Below are 14,483 nucleotides of genomic sequence, written 5' to 3' on the forward strand. Positions count from 1 at the left end.
CTTAGCTTAGGTGCACCGAACTACGTCGACTCTGATCCCAGTGAGGCTTGGGTACGTAGGCAGCTTGGATGTCTGATGGCATACCACCCGCGAGTCGGCACCACAACAAATTGTGGTGTTTTGTATATTAATTTTCTTGTAAATGCTTAATCAAATCACTTAGGTTTTTTTCATGAAATTAGAATTTTAGGAGAACTTTCACCTAGATTGAATCCAGACAAATTAAGAAATCAAGATACACATTTAGGATTCACATTGAAATTAGATCATAGGATGCATGTCACTTAATTCGCACAATAACATAGAGTTGAATGAGCCATTTAAAATAAATTTAAAAGAGTTAGCTTTTGGAATCGAAGACCGATTATCGGGCAAGAATGGTGCATGTGGTGGATAACTTCCCATACCTTCCATTCTCGTAACCAGGTAGCGAGTCTAGATTTCTGGTTAATTACGGGTCCTAGATCCCACATCTAGGTGGCGACTCTGTCAATCTCTTTCGTGTGGAATTCGGATTGCCTTAGTGATCCCAAGTTCACAGGAAAGACGAATTCAAATCAACAAATAAAATGCACACGCCAATCGCGTGGGAACGAGAGACCAAGAGAGAGGCGCGGCGGCTCGCGCCCCACGCCCCTCTTGCGGGATCTGGCTCCCACAGTCTGGCGACGGAAAAGGATTGTAAGCTCGAGCGTACCAACCTTATGGTACGCTCGAGTGCCCAATCACATGGGTCCCACATTTTTTTGTGGTGATCCAAAGCATTCATTTGCAAGGCCCTATCATAGATAGGGTGTGTACCAAAAATCAGCTCCATTGAATCATCCTAATCCCGGGAAAAAATGGGCAGATTTGTGGACAAACAGTGTCTGTCCATTTTGACCTCCCCAAATGGATGGGTTAGGATGATCCTATGGAGCTGATTTTTGGTACACACCCCATCTATATAAGGGCCTTTCAAATGAATGCTTTAGATCATCCTAAAAATGTGGGACCACATGTGATTGGGCACTCGAGCGTACCATAAGGTTGGTACACTCGAGCGTACAATCCTTTTCCTCATATATATATATATATATATATATATATATATATATATATATATATATATATAGCTACAGAAAAAAGGATTTCTTTTCTTTTTTTGTGAGAATTACATGTCAGTATTAATATTAACGATTTTTGCCATTCCTAACTTTCTCCTTCTGTATATCTATCTATCTAGCAGAATAGAAAGGGAGAGGAGTTTTTGGAATTATTGGAAACATCTGTGGATTTAACACGTTGTAGTTCAACCGTGTTAGCCTTTTAGCCCTTACCTGCTATATCTAAGTATATTTTGCAGGGGTAAGATGGTCCCTCCCTAATTTACACAGCTCTTTGTTAGAGATATTTAGGAGATTTTTTCTCCTGCTCGATCTTATAGAAGACACGTTTCTAGGTATTTCTTTTTTTAGTGACACACTGACGCGTGCCTCACTCTCTCTCTCTCTCTCTCGCCCGAGATGCGAGATGCGAGATGCGACACTCTACCTTTCTCTTTCTCTCTCATCCTGTCTCTCGAACCCGCCCTTCATCTGTCTTTGTTGTTCTAGGTTAGGGTTCCCTCCCATTGAGATTCTAATGTTTTTTTTTAAACCTTTTTTGAATTTCAGGTTAGGGTTTCCCTTCAATGAGATTCTAATGGGGTCTTTTGAAACCCTTGAATTACGGGTTTGGGTTTCCCCTTAATTTAAGATTCTAATGGGTTTCCTCTAAACCTTTGAATTCCAGGGAATTTGAGAATCAATCATTTATCCCCTTTCTACTACATACTTTCAACGGCTCTGGATCTAAAGATAGATTGACTTTTTTGGTTGAAACTATGGGTATTTCTATGACTGCTTGGGAGAGGTATTTTCATTTGCTTTTATGCTTTAATTTCTTTTATATGTTGGGCTTATTTATTGGGATTTCCACATTATAATGAGATATTATGAGTTGATCAAAACCCAGCATTTTTCTTCTTATTTTCATTTTGAGTTATATGTTCACTTTTGAACGATTCTGTATTCTAATGGTGGAATTATAGGTTGTTTGTTCATGAATTTCGAACTTGAGACTCTAATCGGTCAATGAAACGGATATATACGATTGCATATGAGATTAGGGTTCTTGCCTAAAGCGTAAAAATCTCAATCTTCATGTTGTAACCCTCTTTCTTTTAAGTATCTTTGTTTGAGGTTTCTATAAGGTGGTGCAGCTCTGAAGTAGTTGAATTAGAGATTTTTTTTTTCATTTATTTACAGGTTTTAGGATAGTTTCGCCGTAAGATTATCTGATTCAATGCACATCATGACGCTAGAAAATATAAATTATAAAGAGATGAATGCAGGTCACTTATTAAGGAAATCATAGCTTATCCTCTCATTGACATAGAGACTTCTTTCATTTATTTACAAGTTTTAGGTAGTTTCACTTTAAGGGTTACAAAATTATGCATTGTTGTAAGGCCTTCTAAATTATTGCTCATTATTCTGTGTATCGGTTCTTGGGATTCTTGCTCATTTTTCGGAAACTATTTTAGGGCTGTCGTGGTGGGTTACTTCCCACTGATTTTTATCGTCATTTTACTTCGGTGTTTTCTGGATAGTGCCTTATGTTCGATGAAATGCCACGAAGAAAATTGTTTATATTGTTTGGTTCTTGCTGGTTTTTTTTGTTATCTTTGGATGCCAGTATTTATCTTTTTTCCATTTATGTTATTTTGGTTCTTTATGGGGAGATGATGAAGGGATTCCAGGTGGGTTGTTCATGACTAGTCGGGTTCAACACTGGTTCCTTAGTTTCCTGTTAGTAGCTATGTTTCTTCTTCCCCAATATTTTGTTAGGGTTTTCTTCTCAAAATGCAAAACGAACAGGGCCTAAGATAGTGCCTTATGTTTGATGAAAAGCCACAAAGAAATATTTTCTTTTTCATGCTTCTATTCTAGGATTTATTGATTTTTTTGTTAGGTGTGGCTTCTGTTTCTATTTATTTAGGATGTGAATTATGCCGGGGCATCACCTCCCAATCAGAATGCATTTATATGTCTTCCTTGCATTTTTTTTCTTTGTAGGTTTTCTTTGTAGCGGGATTTGAATTAATTTGTATAGTTTTGGCCTCATTTCTCTTTTGTAAACATCTTCAACGACACAGCTGGTTTGAATCGAGCGATTCTCAAGTACGATATCCATTCCTTATGTCTCGGCTGGCAAGTACCAATATCGAAATCATGAGCACTCTGATCATTTATGGAGTCTAGCAGGCATGAACAGTCTTCTTCCCCTATATGCATTGTAAAGAAACATGTCTTCTTGAAGAATTTATAAATTGAAGTATTTTCGTTGCCAGGATGTTCAAGGTTGAAGGTACTAAACTCTTTGTTTTCATATGCAGGGGAGAAATTATCTAGAGAAGAAGCATTGCAAGATCGCCGAAAAGGTTTCCATTTGGGTTCTTTGAACTTCCAAATATTTCTACACCCTTCATTTCTAACTTTATTGATCTGCATTTTCCTTTGCTTGCAGTTAAAAAATAGAATGATGGATTAGATATCTGGAAGCCTTTTTGCCCCGAAGGTTTCAAAGAGGGATATCCTCACACATTCTCTTTATTTTAACGGCAGTGTCAATTATTGAATTTGTTCAATAGAGATGTTGTTAGAGTTTATCTATTTTTTTTTTTTTTTGGCTTCCAATCTCATTTATCTATTCCATTTTTATCTCATAGATCATTGAGCAATGAAAAAAACTGCCACTGGTGGTTTTGTTGAAATTCAAACAGGGCCTTAGTGTAGGGATTTATCCATTCATGTTACTTCCGTTCTAGATTGGAGTAACTCTTTTAATCATTTGCTTTGTCTTTGTCAATAGGTTGATGGAAATGAACTAAAGCAAGCATGCACTGGCAATTGTTTGTCTTCTGTATTTAGCGAGTTCCAACTATACAAAAACACCAACTTACTTTCGTTTTTTGCTCCCTTCAAAATTTAAATAACTCTTTTATTCATTTACTTTGTGTTTGTCGATATAATGAAAATTAAATAAAGAAAACTTACTTTTGTTTTTTGCTCCCTTCAGAATTTAAATAACTCTTTTATTCATTTACTTTGTGTTTGTTGATATTATGAAAATTAAATAAAGATTGCACTGGCAATTGTTGATCTGCTGTGTTAAGGTATACAAAAAGTTCAGCTTAGGTTATCACTTTCACACCATGACACTTCCACTGATGTCTTATTCAATACTAAAATTTAAAAACTTGATGAGCATAATGTCGTAAACTATAGTTGAATGGAATTGATATTTCCATTCTCACAAATAGTTGGATTATAATATTCCGCCAAACTGAATATCATGTGTTCTGATCTTTTTGATTTATTCTATTCTTATATACCGGATTGGATTTTTTTTATTCCATTGTGTTTGCACTTTTACCTTCATTTTTTTTATGATTCTATTGGTTTTTCACTTTTAGTATAACACGGGATCATGGAAATGGGTTCTGTTTCTTTTATTGCCTTCCAATTTTTTGATGTTTCTTTTCTATCCATATATGAACAGTTTTAGAACATCTTTTTAATTAATCATTTACATTTTCTTTATCGTCCCGTGCATCGCACGGGGTATTTTACTAGTATATATATATATATATATATATATATATATATATATATATATATATATATATATATATATCAAAGAGATATCCTCCCCTTTGTAGGGGCATTCAGTTTTGGACAAAAAATCTGCCACACTATTAGCTTCCCACCAGCTATGAGTGATTTTCTAATCATTAAACGAGCTTAGAAGGTCCATGATTTTCTCCTTTGTCGGTTTCTTTTTCCAAGGGCAATTGTACTCACCTTCAAGAACTTTAACAAATACCAAGGAATCAGATTCAATTCACTCTTTCATTCTGTTTTTTTCCTTTGCAAGGGAGATCACCTTCAGGAAAGCATCAATCTCAAGCTCATGAATGGAAGCTTCCTGGGGTTTCCATTGAGAAAAACGGGCAATGATTTACCCTTGTGGGCTGCACAACAGTCCTCCAATAGCCGCTGATGTCTCAGAGAGAGAGGCATCAGTGTTGATCTTGGTCCATTCCGGTTCTGGATCCAGTCTGATCCATTTGCATCCCCTGTTGGGAGTGTTGGGGCCTGAAGGCCAAGATTGCAGCCAACCCGTTTATTTCTATTGTTGGTGCCTCTTGGAGACGAAGATGGATGCATCTCATTGGAACCAGCACCAGGATATTTCTCAGGATATGCTGTTTGTGGTTGTGGGTATTTCCATGCAGCCTCCCATTGTGCTGAAGCCATATGTGGGATATGGAAGCACAGAATGCAAGACGAATAGCTGTTGCAGTTTGTCCAGTCCCAACAAGATTTTGCCGAATCCATTCCTCCTCTCTCTTAGAGTTGGCTTTGGCTTTCTCTGGAATCTGAATCTCCACAGTATCGACCTCCAAATCCATGAAGAGAAAGAGAATGAGAAGAAGGGATGATCCGGGGATTCCCTCTCCGAATTGCATAGGAGGCAGCCTATGTTTCTGGATGCACCAAGCAAGGAGAGCCTGTCTCAAGTTTATAGTTTAGAGCCTGCCATGAAGTGAATCCGTGCTTCGGGATGTGTCCCTTAAACCATACATAGGAATGCCGCAAAACTTTTGGGTGTTTGCTTCTGATTTATTGCCATGCTGATTTCATTGTGAATCCTAAGTCTGGAGACTCTGGACATGGTTTCCACACCGGGATATCAGGCCCTCCAGCTATGGTAAGAGAAGAGAATAGAATGTTTTTTACTTCAGATAGCCATGGATGATTGAAGATTTCAGCCCAATCACCATTTGCCCAAAGGTTTCTAACCTCAGCATTTGCCGGAATTGAGATTATCACAGATCCTATGGATGTTTGGGAGCAGATTGGTCCATCAGGATGCCAAGATTGTTTCCAAAAATCAATCCCCTCCCCATTGCCCAAGATGTAGCAGACATTTCCTTTGGCAATTTCCCTCCCCCGAAAGATGCCTCTAGCTCCTCAGGACATGTTTCGAGGAACATTTGCCTCCCAATAATTCTTTCCTCTTGCATTGAGGATCCGCCAGACACAATTCAGCTGGGCAGCCTGGTTAATGTTATGGGGCTTTCGAATGCGAACTCCTCCTCCGTCCTTTGGTCTGCAAATTGTGCTCCAGGCCACTGGGTGATACCTTCAGGTTAGAGAGGGCCACACCAAACAAAATTTCTCGGAATGGTGACTATTTCCTTGAGAGTACAACAGGGAAGTGAGAAAGCCATGGACTATATGGAAACTGTTCAGGACTGCTCTTACCAGCTCCAACCTACAAGCTCTAGAGAGGTGCCTGTTCGACCAGGTAGCAATTCAGCTCCTTACTTTGGCTACAAGAGGTTTGCACATAGCAGAAGACAATCTGGTGGAAGTTAACGGGAGGCCAATATATTTTAATGGGAGGGCTCCTTCATGCCAATGATTTTGCAGATCATTTTTTTCCTGGCATCTGCTGTTAGCAAATAGGATCTCAGATTTCTTCACATTCGCCTCCATGCCAGAGCATTCTCTAAATTTGTTGAGAGATTTTCCGATTTGGAGAGCATTTTCTGGGGTGGCATTGGCAAAGAGCATGACATCATATGCAAAGAACAAGTGAGATACAAAGATGGGGCGTTTAACAAAGGGGGTAGAAATGAGGTTCTTCCTACTGGCTTCTTGAAAAATGGCCGACATCATTTCCATGGTGATACAAAACAGAAGGGGGGAGATCGGGGCCCCTTGTCTCAGGCCATTAGTTGTTTGAAGAACCCCTTTGGGCTACTATTGATAATAATAGAGAAGGTTGGGGTGCGATTGCATTGCTGAATCCATCTCCTCCATGTATCATTGAACCCCTGTTTGGCCATAAAACTGGGGAGGGCTTCATGAGCTACATTATCGTAAGCCTTTCTGAGGTCAATCTTGATGCACATCGCTTGCTTGGCACCCTTCCTATGGAAGTTGTGGAGTAAGTCCTAAGTCAAGAGAATATTGTCTTGGATTAACCTTCCCTTTATAAAGGCAGACTGGAAAGGTCCAATGATGCGGTCCATCACAGTGCTGAGCCTATTAGTCATGATCTTAACGATAATCTTGTAGAGCAGGTTGCAGAAGAAAATAGGCCGATATGTATCGGGGGCTGCTGCATCCAGGCCCTTGGGGATGAGAGCAATGTTGGTAGTATTCACCTCCGGAAGAAGAGTTCCTTTGTTGAAGAAATATTGGACACCCTTAGTTACATCTCCTCCTATCAAGTACCAAAAGTGCTGGTAAAAATCACCATTAAAACCATTGGGTCCCGGAGCTTTATTCCCATCCAAGGCTTTTACCACTACTTCAATTTCATCTGGGGAGACTGGGCGGGTGAGATTTTCAGCTTCAGTGGTAGTTAGTCTCCTGTTAGGCTCTGGAATAGAGTTATGATCAACTCTTTTTCCATTATTTAAAAGCCCTTTGAATTAGTTTAGGAAGGTGACCTCAATGATCTCAGCATCAGTTGTAATGTCTCCATTGTGTTTGGTGATGCCCATAATGCTATTTTGATTGCAGTGATGGTTCATTGCAACATGGAAAAAACTGGAATTTGAATCCCCCAAGTTTAGCCATTGAACTCGAGAGTTTTGGTGATTCATTGGTTCTTCCATTCTGGCTGGCAGCTTGCATGCATTCTTCCCTTGCTTTGCCCTCCAGATGTGTAAGATTTTTATCAGCCGATTTAAAGCAATCATATCTTGGACCTTGTGGAGCTTTTGAAGCAGAATTGGCACTTTCCTGTCAATTCTCCCAAACACGTTTTGGTTCCAAACTTTCAGTTCTCGTTTCACTTCATTGAGTTTCTGGACTACTCTGTACATAGGATTTCCTCTATCTTGGATCCCCCATGATTTCTCAACCACCTCATAAACAGAAGTATCCTGGAGCCACTGGAGAAGAATTTGAAAGTCTTTTTGTTGGTCTTCTGATTCTCCATAAGTTGAATTATGAGGGCATGGTCAGAAGTTCCTCGATGAAGTTCCTCGATGCTTGTACATGGCCATTGAATGGGGAAATTGCATAAGCCAGTCATCATTTATCAAAGCTCTGACCATATGTCTCAATCTAATATCATCCTGAGAGTTATTATTCCAGGATAGAACTTGGCCAATGGTTTTGAGGTCCTTCAGAGCACATGCTTCAATACAATCATTGAATTCCTCCAATTCCCTATAAACACGGTCAGGGCCTCCCATCCTCTGATCCGGGAATCTGGTAGTGTTGAAGTCACCAGCAACAATCCACGGCCTGTTGATGGCGGATGCGAGGTTACAAATATCCTCCCATAAATCTCTTCGTTCACTCCCACTGTTAGAAGCATATACAGCAGTAAGCAAGAAGCTTACCTTTATTTGGGTCCAAGTAATCTCGGCATGAACAAATTGTCTAGAATCTTTTCGAATAGAAATTTGAATGATTTTAGGATCCCAAATCACCCAGATCCTTCCTTTGGTGGTATGAGAGTAATTTCCATAGGTACTCAAACGTTCACAATTATCAGAAGAATAATGCTCCATTAATTCTTTGCTAGCTTTTGTTTCTAGTAAACATAAGAATGGGGCACATTTTTTTTTTTTTTTGATGGGTAATGGGGCACATTTCTTGTTGATTAGAGACTGGATTTCCTGTCTCCTTAATGCCAAGCAGAGGCTCCTAGCATTCTAGATCCCGAAGTTCATCATCATCAACTAAGTGTTGGTCCTCCTCCGCAATCATCTGAGCTATTTTTTCGCTTTTACTGAGCTCGGTTTCCTTGTCCCCCTTTTGAACAGGTTTGTTTTCTGTTCCAGCTTACTCAACGTGCTGTTTAGCTATTCTTCATTTTCTTCTACCTCAGTAAGGATAGCATATGGGTTTTGGGTTTGGAGGATACTTGAAGGTTCCCCCTGTTGATCGCAAAGAGACTCAACTTCTTCTGCTTCATTTTGTATTTCTTGATTTTTCAGGTCTCGTGTCTCAACCACCTCTTCAGCAACAGTTTCCTGATCTGTCTCCTTCGGAATCTCCTTTTACTGAATAGGCCTCCACTCTTTCCTCTGTTTTTTCTCTGTTTTATTGTTTTTGGGGCAGGAGAGGTTATTGTAGTTAAAAGTTTTACACTCCTTGCTGGATGGTGGCCTCCCATTCTTACTCCACCTTCTGCAGGGTGGTGCCTAATGATGGGTGGTGTTAAGATCCGAACTGATGTGAGCTCTATTCTATTCGGTGAAAGTGTGAAGATCATAACTTGTTCATTGCACATAAGGGTGCAATGAACAAGCTATTTGGCATTTGTTTAACTACTTACCATCTATGAAAAAAGTTCCTCGGTTATCTTTCGATCCATTCTTATGATTTTAAGATCAAGGATGCCTTAGTATTTTTCTTTCTCCTACAAGTGCCCAATTACATTTCATCTAACCACAATTACTAAAGGGCACACACAAAGTGGCCAGTCTGCTCTCCCTATGTGGATTAGTGAAATCAAACATGGTCTGTACTTGCTTTTGCATTTATTTATATCTATGCATGCCGACATGAGTTTAAACGGATTTATATTCTTCACACTTTTGTTTTTGGTGATTACCAATGAATGTCAGTCTCTCTTTGGTTTTCAAATCTGTCTCTGGTTCTGAGTTTTGTTGTTGCACATTGAGCACATGGCATCATTTATGTATAACCAATGTTAAAATCGTATGATTCACGATTTGAATCCCATCGAATCGTGGGTAAAACGATTCAATTCGGAAGGAAGACTTGTTTTCTGTAAAAGTCGCACTTGTGTAAAAATTACATGATTTTTACTTTTCTTTTTACGAGATTTTTTGCTTATTTTCCTGTGGTCGACCCTTTGTGATTAAACCCCTTATACATCGTATATATACCTCTCGCCCCCACTTATAACCTAAACACAACTAAAGAAAGCCGTAACTCTATTATTCTCCTCCTTTCTTCGTTTTCTTCTCTTCTTTCATTCTTCTCCTCCTCGTCCTTCCGACGTTGTACCAACTTATAACCTATAAAGCCCTTCTCATCCTTATATTTAATTTAATTTTATGGTTTTAAATGGAAAATAGATAATTGCTCATTTTATTCTGTTTTTTTAACTTTTTATATTTTTAATATATTTTCTCTTTTTTATATGTAAATCAGAATAAATCTTACTATTTACGATTTGATTCGATTCGAAGCCTGTTACGATTCGATTCTGATTTTCAGAACCTTGATCTAGATAATATATTCATATAACCCTTGAATGCCTATGTATGTGTTATACCCAATTTATTATGTTGATTACATTAAAAGTCACACTTGGCCTGGGTCATGTTTGAAACTTTGTCGAGTGCTTGATAGAAAATCTCCTGAATGTAGTCCAACAAAACCAAAACTGTGCCATAATCTGATCGAATTGCTCCTTCAAATGGCTGAAGTACAGTCAAGTTACAACATGTTCTCCGACAGCCTCTTAACTGTTTACATTTGTCCTTTCCAGAAGGGGGTATCTTTGTCATTCTGGAAGGCACTGTTTTTTATTTGTTGAATCAACTGGTCCTTTAGCAAAGATGGAAATATTCTATATTAATTCACATCTAAACCCATCAACCCACATGCATCTCTTACCCCATATCTGCTTTTACAGAAATAGGAATCCCGTGCAACTTGGAAACTCCACTTCCTTTCGAAATTATTTCCTGATTCAGCACCCATTGTCATGGCTATTAGGAAACAACCTCAACTAATCTTTTTTATTTTATTTTTAGCAATTATAGTTTTGATGCATTTCTCCTTGGATCTCAGCTTGATACAAATGAGAATTAGTTATGTTTGTCAGTTTCATTTGTTTGGTAGAGTGAAGTGATTTCCTGAAGGTGCTATGAGATCCACCCAAACATGAAAAATCAGTCATTTTTCTATGTAATGAATTTCGTCATTGAATTGGTTTTATCTCCATGCCTTTATAGAAATATCCGAAAGGATATTTTTTTTTCCCACAATCGATCTCATTCGCAAAAAAGGTGTGGTAATGATACTTGATCAGCTCCGGAATCAGCCTTCTTTCTTCTTCCAATATAACTATATTAATGCTTGTGTGCCATCTCTTTGATTATTCGATTGCGATGTATTTGATTATTTGATTTTTCTTTGTTGATACTTTGCAGAAGCGAACTTTTCTTTGTTATACGCAAAAACTGAAATGGTGAGTCATCTAGAAGTTGTTGGTAATGGCATTACATTTTGGACTAAAATAATTTTTTTTTCTTTGCGGAATTAAGTCTTATTTAATGTACTTATATTTTTTCAATGATCTCTATGCTTCATTTACTATTTTTCCGTTTACTCTGTCAGTTCCCAAATTGACTTTTGTTATGTTTTTGTGTTCTTTTCAATCTTCACCAGTTCTCCAGGGGCGTTTGGAATGACATTAAAAAGGCATTATGAGAAGTATCTCTCGGAATATGAATTAGCAAAGGAAGATGTTGATGGAGAGTTCTGCTTACAGTGTCACAGGTCTGAACTCTCTCTCTCTCTCTCTCTCTCTCTCTCTCTCTCTCTCTCCATAATGTATATGCATATTCTTTCTTTTGCAAATCTTTGCTAATAACAATAGCGCTCCTGGCGACTAGGTGAATTGTGGCACGTGCGGTGAATGGGACCACATTTGGTTGTGACACACGGCTGGGTCTTGGTGCATTCTAGGTATAATATGTCTGCCCCATCATCCCCTTTCATGATATGGACTATGTTTGTCCAATTTGAAAAATTCATAAACAGATGGATCTGTTTTGGTAGTCCTGTTAAGGAATTTCTTGCTTGAAAAATGCATAAACAGATGGACGCAACTTTGTATCAGTTTTCACATTAAATGTTGCATGAATCATCGAAGTTGATTTGACTGCCAAAACTGATGGATCTTGTTTGGCAGTCTTGTTACGGAATTTCTAGCTTGAAAATAACCATTGCTTTTTATTGTGATTAGCATTCTAAAATTGTCCCCCGTGAGTAGATTTTCTTTTTATTTTTTTATACATGTTAGATAGTTCCATAGTTATTGTTTAGTAGTTAGGGTGCTTGTTTTCATTATACGAATGATTTGTGGATGTTTTCTTGGTCTATGGGATGCATGAATTTTTGTTTCTTCTATCATGTGTATTTATTTCTCTAGGCTTCTATGGGACCCCTAGAGGAGGGTAGAAGCTCATTAGAGACCGGGCGAGGGGAGGGGGGAGGGGGGGGGGGGGAATCTCTAGAGGGACATTGCCCTCTGAACATACAAAATGCTATCGTAGTTAATGCATGGAGGGGGCTGAGATTCTTAGGGTGGGGGAGAAGGGTTCCTAGAGAGACGGAGATCTAGACATGTGAAAAAGAGGGTGTGTTGGCTCATAGTAGGGGTAAGTGACAAATAGTAGACTGGCTTAAGAATTCGTCATAGGATGTGGGTCTTTTATAAAATCTCCAAAAAATCATGCTTTGAGTCTTTGAAACTTAAAGGGTTCATTTGTGTTTGTCATATATTTTATTTAGTTTGGATTGCGGGAATTTTCTGAAAATTTTGGAAAGGAAAAGTATTTTTAAAATTTCGTCACTGAATTGGTTTGATCTCTTATCCAAGCCTTGATAGAAATATCTGAAAGGGTATATTTCTTTCTTTTCCCAATCGATCTCATTGGCAAAGTAATCAAGGTAACGCCACTTGATCGGCTTTGGAATCAGCCTTTTCTTTTTCTCTTTCAATATTTACATTACTGCTTTTATGTTATGTCTCTGATTGTTTTTTCTTCGTAGATATTCTGCTACAGAAAGTGAACTATTCTTTGTTGGCTGTAAAAACTGAAACAGTGAACTCATCCATAAGCAGTTGGTAATTGCATTACATGTTGGACTACAATAGTTTTTATTTATTTGTGGAATTAATTCTCTTATTTATTATACTGATATTTTTTTAGTAATCTCTACGTGTCATTTACTACTTTTGCATTTACTCTGCCAGTTCCCTTGAAAATTAACCTTTGTTATATTTCTGTTTTCTTTTCACTCGACCATTACTCTGGGTGCGTTGGGAATACATTAAAAAGCATTACGACTATGAATTAGCAAATGACGATGTTGATGGAGAGTGCTGCTTACCGTGTCACATGTCACAGGTCTCTCTCTCTCTCTCTCTCTCTCTCTCTCTCTCTCCATATTGTATATGCATATTGTTTCTTTTGCAAATATTCGTTGACAATAGTAGCGCGGCTGGCCACTAGGTGAATTGTGGCATATGCAGTGAATGTGGACCACTTTGGTTGTGACATATGCAGTGAATGTGGACACAAAATGGGGCAGATTTGTGTCTGTCCATTTTTGTCCAGGGGTTAGGATGATCCTATGGAGCTGATTTTTGGTACACCCCCCATCTATGTAAGGGACTTTCAAATGAATGGTTTGGATCATCCTAACAAAGTGGGCCCCCATGTGATTGGGCAAGCTAGCTCACCATAAGTTTGGTGAGCTTAAGCTCACCAACAATTTCCTCACACACACACACATATATATATATATATATTTATTTATTTATATGAGGAAAATGATTGTGAGCTTGAAGCTCATATAGCTTATATGAGCTTGAGGGCCCAAACACTTGGTCCCACATTTTTTGTGGTGATCCAAACCGATTTGCAAGGCCCCATCATAGATAGGGTGTACCAAAAATCAGCTCCATTGGATCATCCTAACCCCTCCAAAAGCAGAGGGTAAAAATGGGCAAATTTGTGGCCAACGGTGTCTGTCCATTTTGCCCTCCACTTTTGGATGGGTTAGGATGATCCTATGGAGCTGATTTTTTGTACACACCCTATCTATGTAAGGGCCTTTCAAATGAATGCTTTGGCCCATCCTAACAATATGGGCCAACATGTGTTTGGGCCCTCAAACTCATATAAGCTATATGAGCTTCAAGCTCACAATCATTTTCCTCTATATATATATATATATATATATATATATATATATATACTAGTAAAAAACCCCGGGCGATGCACGGGCCGACAAAGAACTGTTCGGACCACATCATAGGTTGATCCAAACCGTCCATGTGATGGAACACTACATAAATAGGTTGTGCCCCAAAAATGTTGCCCTTCAGCTACAATGTCGCTTTGGATACAATGTCGCCTCGGATACAATATTGCCTAGAAATATAAAGTCGCCTTGGATACATTGTAGCCTCGGATACTACGTTGCATTCTGCTACAATGGCGCTTCAGATACTATGTTGCCTTCGGATATAATGTCGCCTCAGATACTAGTTTGCTTTCGGATACTAGGTCGCTCAATCTGATGAATTGGATAGGTGACACAAAGGAAAAGGAATCCTGATACCAAATGACGAGGATGTGCCTGAGAACCCAGAAG

General features: G+C 38.6%; 2 long non-coding RNA genes across 2 annotated transcripts; both read left to right on the forward strand.

Annotated features, from left to right (window-relative positions):
* Positions 1-1,567: 1,567 nt before the first annotated feature.
* On the forward strand, positions 1,568-3,276 carry LOC143854200 (uncharacterized). Its single transcript, XR_013237455.1, has 3 exons — positions 1,568-1,595; positions 1,774-1,893; positions 3,099-3,276. It is a non-coding gene; the product is annotated as an uncharacterized LOC143854200 (long non-coding RNA).
* A 143-nt stretch (positions 3,277-3,419) lies between these two features.
* Positions 3,420-11,904, forward strand: LOC143854130 (uncharacterized). Its single transcript, XR_013237397.1, has 5 exons — positions 3,420-3,463; positions 3,550-3,600; positions 11,246-11,283; positions 11,484-11,594; positions 11,711-11,904. It is a non-coding gene; the product is annotated as an uncharacterized LOC143854130 (long non-coding RNA).
* Positions 11,905-14,483: the final 2,579 nt, after the last annotated feature.

The sequence above is a fragment of the Tasmannia lanceolata genome, unplaced genomic scaffold (genome assembly GCF_043159265.1).
Source record: "Tasmannia lanceolata isolate RefF3 unplaced genomic scaffold, GAP_Taslan_0.1 ptg000020l, whole genome shotgun sequence".
Lineage (NCBI taxonomy): Eukaryota > Viridiplantae > Streptophyta > Magnoliopsida > Canellales > Winteraceae > Tasmannia > Tasmannia lanceolata.